The sequence below is a fragment of the Rutidosis leptorrhynchoides genome, chromosome 5, assembly GCF_046630445.1.
Source record: "Rutidosis leptorrhynchoides isolate AG116_Rl617_1_P2 chromosome 5, CSIRO_AGI_Rlap_v1, whole genome shotgun sequence".
Lineage (NCBI taxonomy): Eukaryota > Viridiplantae > Streptophyta > Magnoliopsida > Asterales > Asteraceae > Rutidosis > Rutidosis leptorrhynchoides.
The window spans coordinates 81,014,470-81,026,685 of record NC_092337.1 but is presented as its reverse complement, the minus strand read 5'-3'; the positions used below and the strand labels follow the sequence as shown (position 1 = coordinate 81,026,685).

At 37.2% G+C, this 12,216-nt stretch overlaps 1 pseudogene; it reads left to right on the top strand.

Annotated features, from left to right (window-relative positions):
• Positions 1–11,684, top strand: part of LOC139848783 (beta-caryophyllene synthase-like) — a 92,710-nt pseudogene extending 81,026 nt beyond the window's left edge.
• The last annotated feature ends 532 nt before the right edge of the window (positions 11,685–12,216 follow it).

Here is a 12,216-nt window from a genome sequence, read left to right as displayed (position 1 = left end):
TAAATGCTATGACCTATGACACATCATACTTGAATCTTTTAAGTCCTATGTTTGTGTTACATTGTGATGTTATGATTTTCATTTTTGAAAGTGTGCTAATGAATTCAAGTTGACTTTGGTTGACTCTGGTATAAACTTGTGAACGTGCACTTTTGTGTAAATGAATCATACTACTTTTGAACTAGGAATTGAGTGATTAATCTCTCCTGCTATTCGGTTATATTTTGGCTAACATTAACACAACGATTTCTATGTTCTTTTGGTTTTGTGTATAATGTTTTGCAGGGACAAACTAGCAGGGGAGGACCGGCGGCTAAAAGGGGAAGGCCATCGGGTTTGGCTCCACCAAGACAACCACCACCACCACAGGAACAACATCATTCATCATCTTCTTCGGGAGAAGAAGAAGGGGAGGATCTCAATGATCCTCGGGTTTGGTTAAATCAGGTACAGAATGACGATGACTACACCGAAACCTTTGAAAGAATAAACCGCAGGCCCATTAATGCTACTTGGTATTTCATTTGGGGGCCATTGGAGGAGGCGGGCATGCGCCGTCATGTTACTAATTTACTCGCCATTCCATACAATAGAGTAGTCACCCATGCTTGGGAACATCTTTTTAGCATCAATGAACCAATCTACCCGGTGCTTCTTAAAGAATTCTACTCTACAATGCGGTTTAGCAATGTAAGCGATTATTTATCCGCTGAGTTTCTACGGTTTCGTCTTGGAGGCCAAGACAGGGGTTTGAGCAGTTTTCAGGTGTGTAGAATTTTGGGTATTTTTGAAGAATTCACCGACACACAGTTAGGTGAATATTTGAGGGCTTCGGATTATGTTGGCCGACATCAGTTTGATGACACTTCTTATTGGCGCAGAATTTGTAAGCCAAATATTGCGCCTGCTCATTTTCGATCAAGCAAACATCGGTACAATGAAATCGCAGCCCGAGATGATAAGCTGCTTCACCGACTCATTGCATGTACTTTTAATGCAAGGATAGAGGGTAATGAGAAGGTGAAAACCTTAGATTTGTGGATTATGGATCAGATCAAGCGGGGGGCCTATACCGATATTCCTGGGTTAATCGGTAATTATTTTCTTTCCATTGCTACCGAGACGCGGGTACGGAAACCACTCTTAGGAGGACACTACATAACCCGATTTGCCCGACACTTTAACATTGATTTCGACAGATTACAGGAATTACCGAGTATAATGAAACCTTTGAAAAAGGTTTTTTATATTAATGCCGAAATCATTATGAAAGACAGAAATGGGCATTTGGTCCCCTTTGCAGCAGCCGGTGCAGGTGGCGCGAGTGGCAGTGGTGTTCAACAGGAACAGGAGCAGGAACAGGAGGCTGAAATGGAGGCCCAAACTAATGTTAATTTGCAGGTTCCGTGGCAACCGTCCCAAGAGAATTGGGACAGTTTGGTTGGTAGTGTTAACAACATGCGATTGAGCCCGAATGAACAAAGGAGGCACAACCAACAAATGTGGGATAGTCAGGAAAGAATGGAGCGACGACAGATCGCTCAAGTACATGATCAGGGGTGGAACAGTTATGGTATTGATTGGAATAACCATAACTCTGAGCTATTTTATTTTAACCCTGAACAGTACTACGGTACTACACGCCTGACGCCACAGTATTACACGGATCCGGAACACCCACCTCCACCTCATCCGATTTATAACTCCTCAGCTGCGATGCAAGAAGCCCGGGAAAGATTTGAGAGAGAATATCCGCATGGACGCCCGTACCGCGATGGTTCCGGTAACTACTCCTGGCCATACGGTAACTAGGCCTGCGTGCCTATTTGATCATTTTGTACTATTGGTTTGAGACTATTTTATTTGTGTGATGTATTTGGATACATTTATGGTTTGTAATAATTATACTAATGTGTGGTTTGATTAAACGGATGTGGTTGTATAAACACCGTTATTTTTTATATGCTTTGTGTGGTTTGTTTATTTTGTGCAGCATGCTTGAACTTCAAAGACTGGCATTAAGTTCAGCGACATTTGATATTATGATGTGTGTATGATGATAATCGCGGACTAGACGATGCTCTTATGCTGGCAGTAAGTTCAGCGGCATCCGTCTACTTGTTCCACGATTTACAGGTTAAAAATTGGAAATTTCTACAATCACCCTATCACTTTGCCCTCTAAATTTAATCCTTTTTCTGATTTCATGCAATGAGGGCCTTGCATGATCTCAAGTGTGGGGTGGGGAGTAGAAATTTATCGGGTACTCGTTTTACTAAAAACAAGGCGTTCAAGGCGACATAACTTGTAAAAGGTTAAATTTTATAAAAATTGATTTTAAAATTTATAGACGGATTAAGATCAGGTTTAACAACCGAATTTCCATCATAAATATAAATTTTTAAAAGATATTTTATAAACTTAACTGATTATAAGCTTATTTAAAAAAAAATTTTATAAATTTTCAAATAGCCTTAAAAAACGATTAAAGCCCAAAAACCACGTTATACACATTATGGTCTTAAAATCTAGAAAATAAATGTTGGTTTACATTTTAAATTATTAATAGTCTTTGAAGTTGCTCCATCATTCAATTATTTGAATGAAAATCCTACTAGTTTAGTAAGCTAACTTGTAGGTCACTTGTACCAAAACGAGTGTAAACCGTGAGAGAGCGGTGATTGTATAGCGTGGTCGGAAACCGGATCTCGTGCCAGATCGAAAACCTTAAGGGCGATCCTCATTGTTTCTCCTAACAAGGACAATGTTGCGTCCGACCACTTATATGACCATACAGGATGTATTCATTCCATCCTAAAGGGAGTCAAGTCTCCCGAACGACACACTTGCTGATTTATTTCAGAAATTGTAGTCCAGACCAGTTGTAGGGTGACAAAAAGTCTTGAAAAGTCATTGCTAAAATCAACTGGAAATCTACCAGGCCTCAACATCAAACAGGGAAACTGGTAGTCAAAGCTTATCTCAATGAGGGAGATTTGCTAGCCAAATGGGAAGCGCACCATGATACACAAATTGTCAGTGATTGATCAGATTTCCAGTGGATAACCTCCGGAAAGGTAATATATCAGCTTTTAAGCCTGATAAACTTCAATCTTTATGATTGACTTAACGAATTAGATGATTACCTCATAATTGTCAATGATATTCGGACGTAATGTGTATCTTCCTAAGCACATTATTTTCTACCGACATCTCACGATGTTAGGTACCGTGGGAGGGATTGGCTTGACCAATAGCGGGAAACCCGCACTCATTTTTCAAAATTCAAAAATCCGACAAAATCGAAAAACGTGTCTAGTATTAAAAACTAGCATGATATTTTCAAAACTATAAAACGTTTTCATCAAGGTCCTGATTTCCCTAGGATCAAATTTTTCGGATACTTGGCTCTAATCTCTCAAGAATGTGTGTGTGTGTTTCCATTGTGTATAAAGCGTGCGTGTGATTTCAATAAATGTGTGATATACTTAAAGCGTGTGTTTCCATAGTATATAGCGTGAGTGTGTTACTTAAAGCGTGTGTTTCATATAGTGTGAGTTGTGTTTCATATCTACGTGTGTGTTTCGTGTGCTCCGAGTGATTCATGTAATGTATGTAATCTATATTGTGTGATTATGATTGTGTTCTACTTTGTAACGAAAGAATTGCTTGAGGACAAGCAAGGTTTAAGTGTGGGGTGTTTTGATATTGCTCAATTACATCATATATATCTATCGCAATATCACTAAAAATGCTCTATATTCGAAGATAATGAAGATGATCTACAAGGGATATGTCAAGATGCGCGAATTTGTATCGGAAGAGTAGTTTGCAAAGAATTTCGATGATTTATGACATCGGTTGATCCCGATACGAGTTAGTATCAAGATAGCACTCTAAAATGATAAAACAAGGCTTCCGTTATATAAAAGTTCGTCCAAATGAACTAATATTAAAAATAAAACGAAACAGTGCCCAAAATACATCCAGGACGCCGTCCCACAAAGGAAGACGCCGTCCTGGTCTTCATATGGAGACGCCGTCTTGAATACTTGGGACGCCGTCTTGGTCTATAAACTGGGACGCCGTCCTGCCTTTTAGGACGCCGTCCCAAAGTAGGTGTGACCGAACTTTCTGCTTTTTACCTAATTTCTCCACCTTAAAATGTCAGTTTTGGGGACTGTTTTCATAGAGTTACGTACAGAGAAGTTTAGAGGCGATTTTCAGGAGTACTTTGGAGAATTCCAACCTCTTTGAAGAGGCCAAAACATCAAAGCATCATCCATCAACATCTTCTTCATCCAAGAACTCTTGTTCTTGTAGGTTATTCACTTGTTCTCAGAAATGATTTCAGTTTATAATTTGAATGAATTGTTGTCTGTTACAATGATTATTGGCTAGTTTCTATAATGTTTGTCTAGATTAATAACCAAGGTATTGGATGTAATCTTATTGATTGAATGTATTATGCGTGATAGATTGAAGCTTGAATTGAGAACCATGCTTATTGTTGTTAGAACTATTTGTATCTAGTTAATTGATATGTTGTTGATAAAGAGAACTCTTGTTAATGTATCATATTAATTTACAATCAACTTGTCTTAGATTGATTGTTTGCTAAACCGGACCAAGGGGGTAAACTAGATTAAAATGGTTAGACAAAATAGGAATGAATTGTGTAGAGCGAACGCAAAGGCAATTGTTATTCAAGTCTTTAATCTTGTTGATCAACTAGTCACAAACGAAAAGGTCTAAGTTATAGGGAACCCTCGCTTAGTAATTCTAGTTTGAGTACTTGCTAAAGAGAACTCTTGGCGAGTCGATTTAGGTGATTAGCATGCTTATAGTTATTTGATTACAAATACAAGAACTATAGTGAAAAGGGAACCCTTGAGCTTGTTATTGTATTTGCGTGTTTATCCGAGAGAACTCTTAGTAAAACCTATTAGATAACTACACACATAATTATTCAATCAGGACTTAATATCTAATTTACATCCAATACCGAGGGTAAAATATCTAGATGAACATTTCATCTCTTTGATTTAATTCAAAACTATCTTACTTGCTTATTTGTATTTATTTGCATCTTATAAACCAAAAGACTAAAAATATTGTTTTTACATTTAACCTTCTTTGATTTGGCTAAATCGTTAAAACAGCCACAAAATATAAAACTTGTACTTTTAACTTTAATTACTTAGTTAATCATAATATAGTTGCTAATTCTAGTTTGACTGATATAACTGTCCTTGGAACGATACACGGATTTTACCATTATCTATACTACTACACGATCGGGTACACTGCCCGTTAGTGTGTAGCAATCTTAAATCGGTATTTTTCCATATTATTTACAAGACAATTTTATACGACACTTTTCACACATCATGTACCTCAAAAATTTTGTAATACAGCTTACAAGTGTGTATGATAACTCAAATGATAGGTGGTGGAAAGGACTAGATGTGCCGAAAAATTTACCTTGATAGGGTGGTTGAATGCTATTTTTGGGCTATAGCTACAATCTTTGACCTCTCTTATGGGAAGTCAGGTCATCACCAATATACCAGCACCTTGAGGTTATACTTTTTGCAATTAGATTTATAGATGCATGAAATGATAGTCATTTGTGATGAACAGATGATAGAGTTTATTAATTAAAGGCTACATGTTGGAAGCAAAATGGGCTAACGAAAAGTATGTACCAACAATGGAGGAGCAAAACGCACTTGGGTTACTTACTAGCGGAAACATCATGTTTACTGCAACGTCTTTTGTTGGCATGGGTGATATAGTCACAGAAGAGTCATTTAAATGGGTGTTTACAGAACCTCAACTTTGCAAATATTCTTGCGCGATTTCAAGACTCATGAACGATATTGTCACCCACAAGGTATATTGTTAAATATGTGATCATGAATTTAAAATAATCGTTACCTTTTATGACTTGATGCTTATATATCGTGTCAATGAAAATGTAGACAGAGCAAGAAAGAATGCATATTGCATCTCTTGTTGAAAGTTACATGAAGATAAATGATGTTTTTTTTTTTAACGGCCAAGAATATTATATAAAAAAAAACAACAAACGATCCCTAGCAAGACGCTAAGGGATGATTACAACGGCATAGAAAGCCATAAGTTCCAATTTGAAACTAAATGACTCCTATGTTTAATCCAACGAAAAGTAAGTAATCTAATAACATCAAACAAACTACTAAGATTACAAAATGGTTCGTTAAAAACAACACCGTTACGAAATCGCCATAAAGCCCATAACGAAGAACACATGATAGCCACGATCCGACTTTGACATGAAGTAGAAAAATGAACCCCCTGTATCCAATCTAAAAAAGAATCCCATGAAGTAAAACAAGGCATGTTACAATCTAACCAAACCCTGATTTTACGCCAAAGATTTCTCGCCACCGAACAACCAAAAAATAAATGATCCCGTGTTTCGACCCCATTAGAACATAAAGGACACACAATAGAATTAATGTCTTTCGCGGATAGGTTCCAACGAACGGCTAAAGCATCAAGTCTAAAACGCCACAAAAAACGTTAACTTTCCTAGGCAAGAAATTGAACCATGTAGTAGAAATGCCAGAACCTGGGAGCTTGCATCGATCTATAAAATCTCTCGCCATTTTAACCGTGTAAAAACCATCATTACTCAAAGTACACAACCAACGATCATCGCGGTCCGTAAGAATAAAATCATTCAAACTACTACGAAGATCATTGACGAAATCGATATTTCGGCTTCCAATCGATTCTCTAGACCAAATGAATTGCCAATCGCCATTATTGTATTTATCAGCAATGCTATCATCTTTACCCAAATCCAAATGATAAATACGATTAAATTGATTGGCCAAAGTTGTATTACCACACCACACATCGTGCCAAAAACTAGTGTTGCGACCATTACCAATATCCATCTTAAAAATATCTGAAGGTAACAAACTGTCCCTCGTTGCTTTGGAACAAGCTAAGATGATATTTCCCCACGTACTAGAGCAATTAGACGTGGGACTTAGAACATTATTACCATAAATAGAAATAATTACCTTACCCCACAAATCATCCGAATTGGAAATAAAACGCCACCTCCATTTGTTAATCAAAGCTAAATTAAAAGCTTTTAAACTTCCAACATTGAGACCACCTTTGTCAAATGGAGCTAGGACTTTATCCCACTTAATCCAAGATAATTTCTTAGAGTCACCGTTACCACCCAAAAAAAAAAATTGCTCGAATAGATTCAATCTTTTTTAAAATCGTTTCTGGACATTTGAATAAAGACATATAGTAAATGGCGATGCTACCCAAAACTGATTTCACTAAAGTCAGACGACCACCTACAGAAATGAGACTTGCTTTCCAAGAAGATAATCTACAGCGGAACTTATCGACCAACGAATCCCAACTAGATTTTAATTTCATATTTAAACCAATAGGAATCCCAAGATAATTCGCCGGAAACGTACCAACTCTAGAACCTGTAGCATTAACAAAAGAAATTACCTCGCTATCAAGAACACCGATGCCGAAAAGATGCGATTTGGAAACATTTATCCGGAGGCCCGAAACCAAAAAGAATATCTCTAGGATAACGAGGATCCTTTTTAATTCTAGCAAACACCAATCAGCGATTATAATAACATCGTCCGCATAATAAAAATGAGACAATTTCATATTATCGTTACCGATGCTAATTCCACAAATAAAGTTACTTTCCATGGCACGTTGGAAAGCTAAGTGAAGACCTTCCATAACAATAAGGAACAAGAACGGACTGAGCGGATCTCCTTGTCTTAAGCCACGTTTAATAGTAAACTCACGAGTCGGGCTTCCATTAATAAGAACTGACGTTTTGGCCGATTCAAGACACCCTCTGATCCAAGCACACCATTTTTGACCGAAGCCCAAAGAATCTAGCATGAAATAGAGGAATTCCCAATTAACAGAGTCGTATGCTTTCTCGAAATCAACCTTGAATAACAATTTTCGTTGTTTATTATTTTTCACCCAAGTTAAAATCTCACTTAGAATTAGCGGACCATCCAGAATCTGACGACCTGTGATAAACGCAGATTGCACGGGACTAATAACTTTATCAATGACAAACAGAAGCTGGTTCGTAAGAATCTTAGAAATAATCTTGTAGAAAAAACCCACCAAAGAAATAGGCCGAAAATCATTAATAAGAACAGGATTTTTTACCTTCGGAATAAGAGAAATAAAAGCCGATTTAGCACCCTGAGGCATAGAAAAAGTAGAAAAAAACAAACGGATGTCTCTACACATATCGACTTTAAATAAATCCCAATATGTCTTTAAGAATCGAAAAGAAATCCCATCCGGCCCAGGCGCCTTGGAACTCCCGCAATTCCAAATCGCGTCTTTAATTTCTAAATCGTCCACATCTCTTTCTAGAAAGCCAGCCTCCTCCCTAGACAGTTTATATCGAGGAACAATGTTGGGAAATTCAGCCCCTGTATTAACAACATCGAATTTATCTTGAAAAAAGTCGAAGAACTTCTGTTTAATAGTGGTAGGATTATCAACCCAATTGCCATCAATCATAAACCCTGAATCTGTTGACAACTACGTTTGTGCTTAAGAGAACAATGAAAAAACTTCGAGTTTTCATCACCCTCTACGTCCCATTTTATTCTAGCTTTTTGAATAGCGTCTAAATCTTTTAGAATCAACAAATCATGCCTTTCATTGAAAAGAGAATTACGCCTCGAAACAACATCAGAAGGATTAATACCAGAATCAATGATGGCATCAAGATCAACAATCTGTTTCGCAATATCATTAACACGACCTGCCTCTTTGACACGAGTGTCGAAAGCCCACTGTTTAAGACAAGCCTTCATACCACGCATTTTAGAAACAATATCAGAATGGCCAGCAGCAATAACAGATTCCCACGACTTTAACACCACAGAATTGAAATCGGAACGTTTAAACCAAGAATCAAAAATCTTGAAATAAGTCGGGCCAAAGTCAATCTTATCTTGGAAAAGCAGAATAGGCGCATGGTCCGAGTATCCGCCGGGAAGAACCAAACCTTTTAAATCATCTACAACATTAAAAATATTGTTAGAAATAAAGAATCTATCAAGTTTGCTAAGTTTGGTACCATCTTTGGTGCGCCAAGTGAAGTGAGGACCACCGAGAAACATTTCATATAACACATTTGCCTCAATAAAATCATTGAAACAACGGGCATCTTGAGAATAAAACTCTGAACCGCATCTATCGCCCGGAATTCTGACCGCATTCCAATCCCCCATACAAATATAATTGCCCGAATTGGCCGTCATAAACGAAGAAAGAATCTCCCATAATAACATTTTATCCGTTAAGGATTGCGGGGCATAAACATTAACCATAAACACATCTACATTCTCCCGAATCCAAGTACCTTTAACTATCACATAGTTAACGTCACACCAAATTTGACTTCTAATAAACGCATTCGGATCCCATAACGAGATGATACCACCAGAAAATCCACGAGCCAAACTTAAAGCAAAATCAAAATTGGGATTTCCCCAAAAAGACTTTAAACGAAACAATTGTAAATTAGACAATTTAGATTCTTGAATGCAAAGAAATTGAACTTTCATCGACACACACAACTCGCGAATCCATCTCCGTTTCTCAAAAGCTTTTGACCCGCAACTATTAATGGACATGATCTTCATTTAAAACAGTTAGACACACGTTCTCGATTCAAAATATTGGTACAACCTTTCAATTTGAAACCAAGTAATTCACCAATACCAAAAATATCATCACTTGACTCCATACCCTTAGCCCCAAACTCATGATTCAAAACAGTAAACGGCGTATGGCAATTAATCGAACTTCCTGAAACCATATTTAGTCTTTTATTGTTATGCTCTTCAGTATAACCTGGCGGATATGAGTTGCTAGAACCTGAACCTGAATAAAAAGAATAAACAGGGTCTTGGTTAACGCTTTTAGAGGCAGAACTGTGAACCCTTTCCCGTGTCGCTTCATGTGGCTCAACATTTGCTTTAGGCTTATCGGTTACTGTGACAAACTCCACCCCGTCGAATTCCTTTAGGTGATCAAACTTACTCCCGATTTCAACATAATGAGAATTTTCTGACTGGTTACTACATAACTCGTCACCTTGATCACTCACATCGTCTTTAGATTCAGAAACAATGGTAGAATCTATATCAAAAGCCCATGTACCTACTTCATGAACATAAACTTCAACATCCTTCCCATTAATACCAACAGTAGCAGGCGATGAAATAGCTCGTTCTCCTTAGTAGCAATACACATACGAGTTGAAGATAAAGGTAACTTACAATTTGATTCGAAGAATAGGAAACGACCAAAAAGAGCTGCCACTTTTTTGGATGCATTCGTACCCCACGCACACGTAGGTAAACCTGACACCTCAATCCAAACGATCCTATTATCAACAATGAAATCGTCTGAAGCGTCCTTTATACAAGAAAAAACTGATAACAAATTTGAATTACTCTTGAAGTCATTAAACGTGGATACGGTTTCAAACTTGATCCATACCCAATACCCTCCAATGTATTGGATTTTAAAGTCAGAGAAACCCTCAGTAATTAACATTTGATATAAAGTATAAAGAGTACCTATTTCTTTGACTTTAACCATCACCACCATATCTTCCTTTTTTATAGAAATCAAATCATCATCTTCAATTACTATCTTCTTCGGTGGCAGAAAAGGATCCGAAATTTTAGAAGCATATGAGGGACCTTTAGAAACAGAGTTCAATATCACAGGGTCGGTATCTCTCACCGGTGATGTCGGAACAGTATGTTGCACAGGAGTCTTTAACGAGGAAACAATGGTCGGAACAGCAGCCTGCCTATGTGTCTTCAACGTAGGCGCAATGTTGACCTGTTTGTTACTAGGGGTATCGAATTTAGAAGCTTCTACAAACAAGTGAAAGGTACCCATCCACACATCTGCAAGCCTATTTTCCATGGCTAACATATGTTTAACCCCCATAAATCGAATAAATGCAAAACGTTTACCCGACTTAGCACGTTTCTTAGCAATATACACGTCAACAAGATAACCGTATGTATCGAAGACTTTCCTTAACGCATCTGAATCAGCGTGATCAGGGAAGTTAGTCACAAAGAAAGATTGTAAATCTTTATATATATATATATATATATATATATATATATATCACAAAGAAAGATTGTAAATCTTTCACCGATCGCTTCGAATCAACCTTGTATGTTGTTTTTTTGTTGCGTTTTTCTTTAGCAGACCAACCGTTGTTAAGAGATACGAATCTAGTATTCCCAACCATGGTGATCGGCGTTTGATCCCGCCTAGAATCACCAGAAGATGGCTGAAAAGAATGCATATGATGTAATACATAAGAAAATAGATGTTACAGAGGAGAATGCATATGATGTAATACATAAGAAAATAGAAGATGTATGGAAAGATATTTCATATGAGTTCCTTATGTGTAAAGACGTCCCAATACGCTAAGAAACTGTGCGATCAACTTGGCTCGCGTGATAGATGTTCTATATAAACACAAAGATCACTTCACATTTGTGAGCGAAGAGTTGAAAGATCACATCAGAGGTTTATTCGTTCATTCTATGAGCGTCGAGTGAGTTTCAATTCGACATGTCGTCTAGGGTTTGACACATTCCACAAGTGTTCATCTATCTTTTAATAATGTTTGATTGTGGTAGCTAGCTACAATATATTGAATAATGATGCACTGAAAAGAGTGTTCATTTATTTTCTTAACGTTTGATTGTACACAGTATTGTAAAAGATATAAAAATAAATGGTGTTTGTAACATTTTGTAAGCTTCAGATGTATGTGTCAAATATGATTGAGATCAATCCCACTGATACCAATTAAGCAACAAGTTGCATAACTATGTGACAAAAAAGAAAACACACCACATGCATGAGACCACATAGATTCAGTATAATGACAATAACAAGAAAAACAAATCCACACTTTTTTTTTTTTTTTTTTTTTTGTTGCTAAAAACGAAAACTATATAACCAATCTTTTTCTCGGAAAGAGAAAAAGAGAAACAAGATACAAGAAGCAAAACAGGGACGGGCTCGAGAACAGACGACTAAACACTGAACTACAACTACCTAAGCCCGAGCTAAACTGAGGCCCAA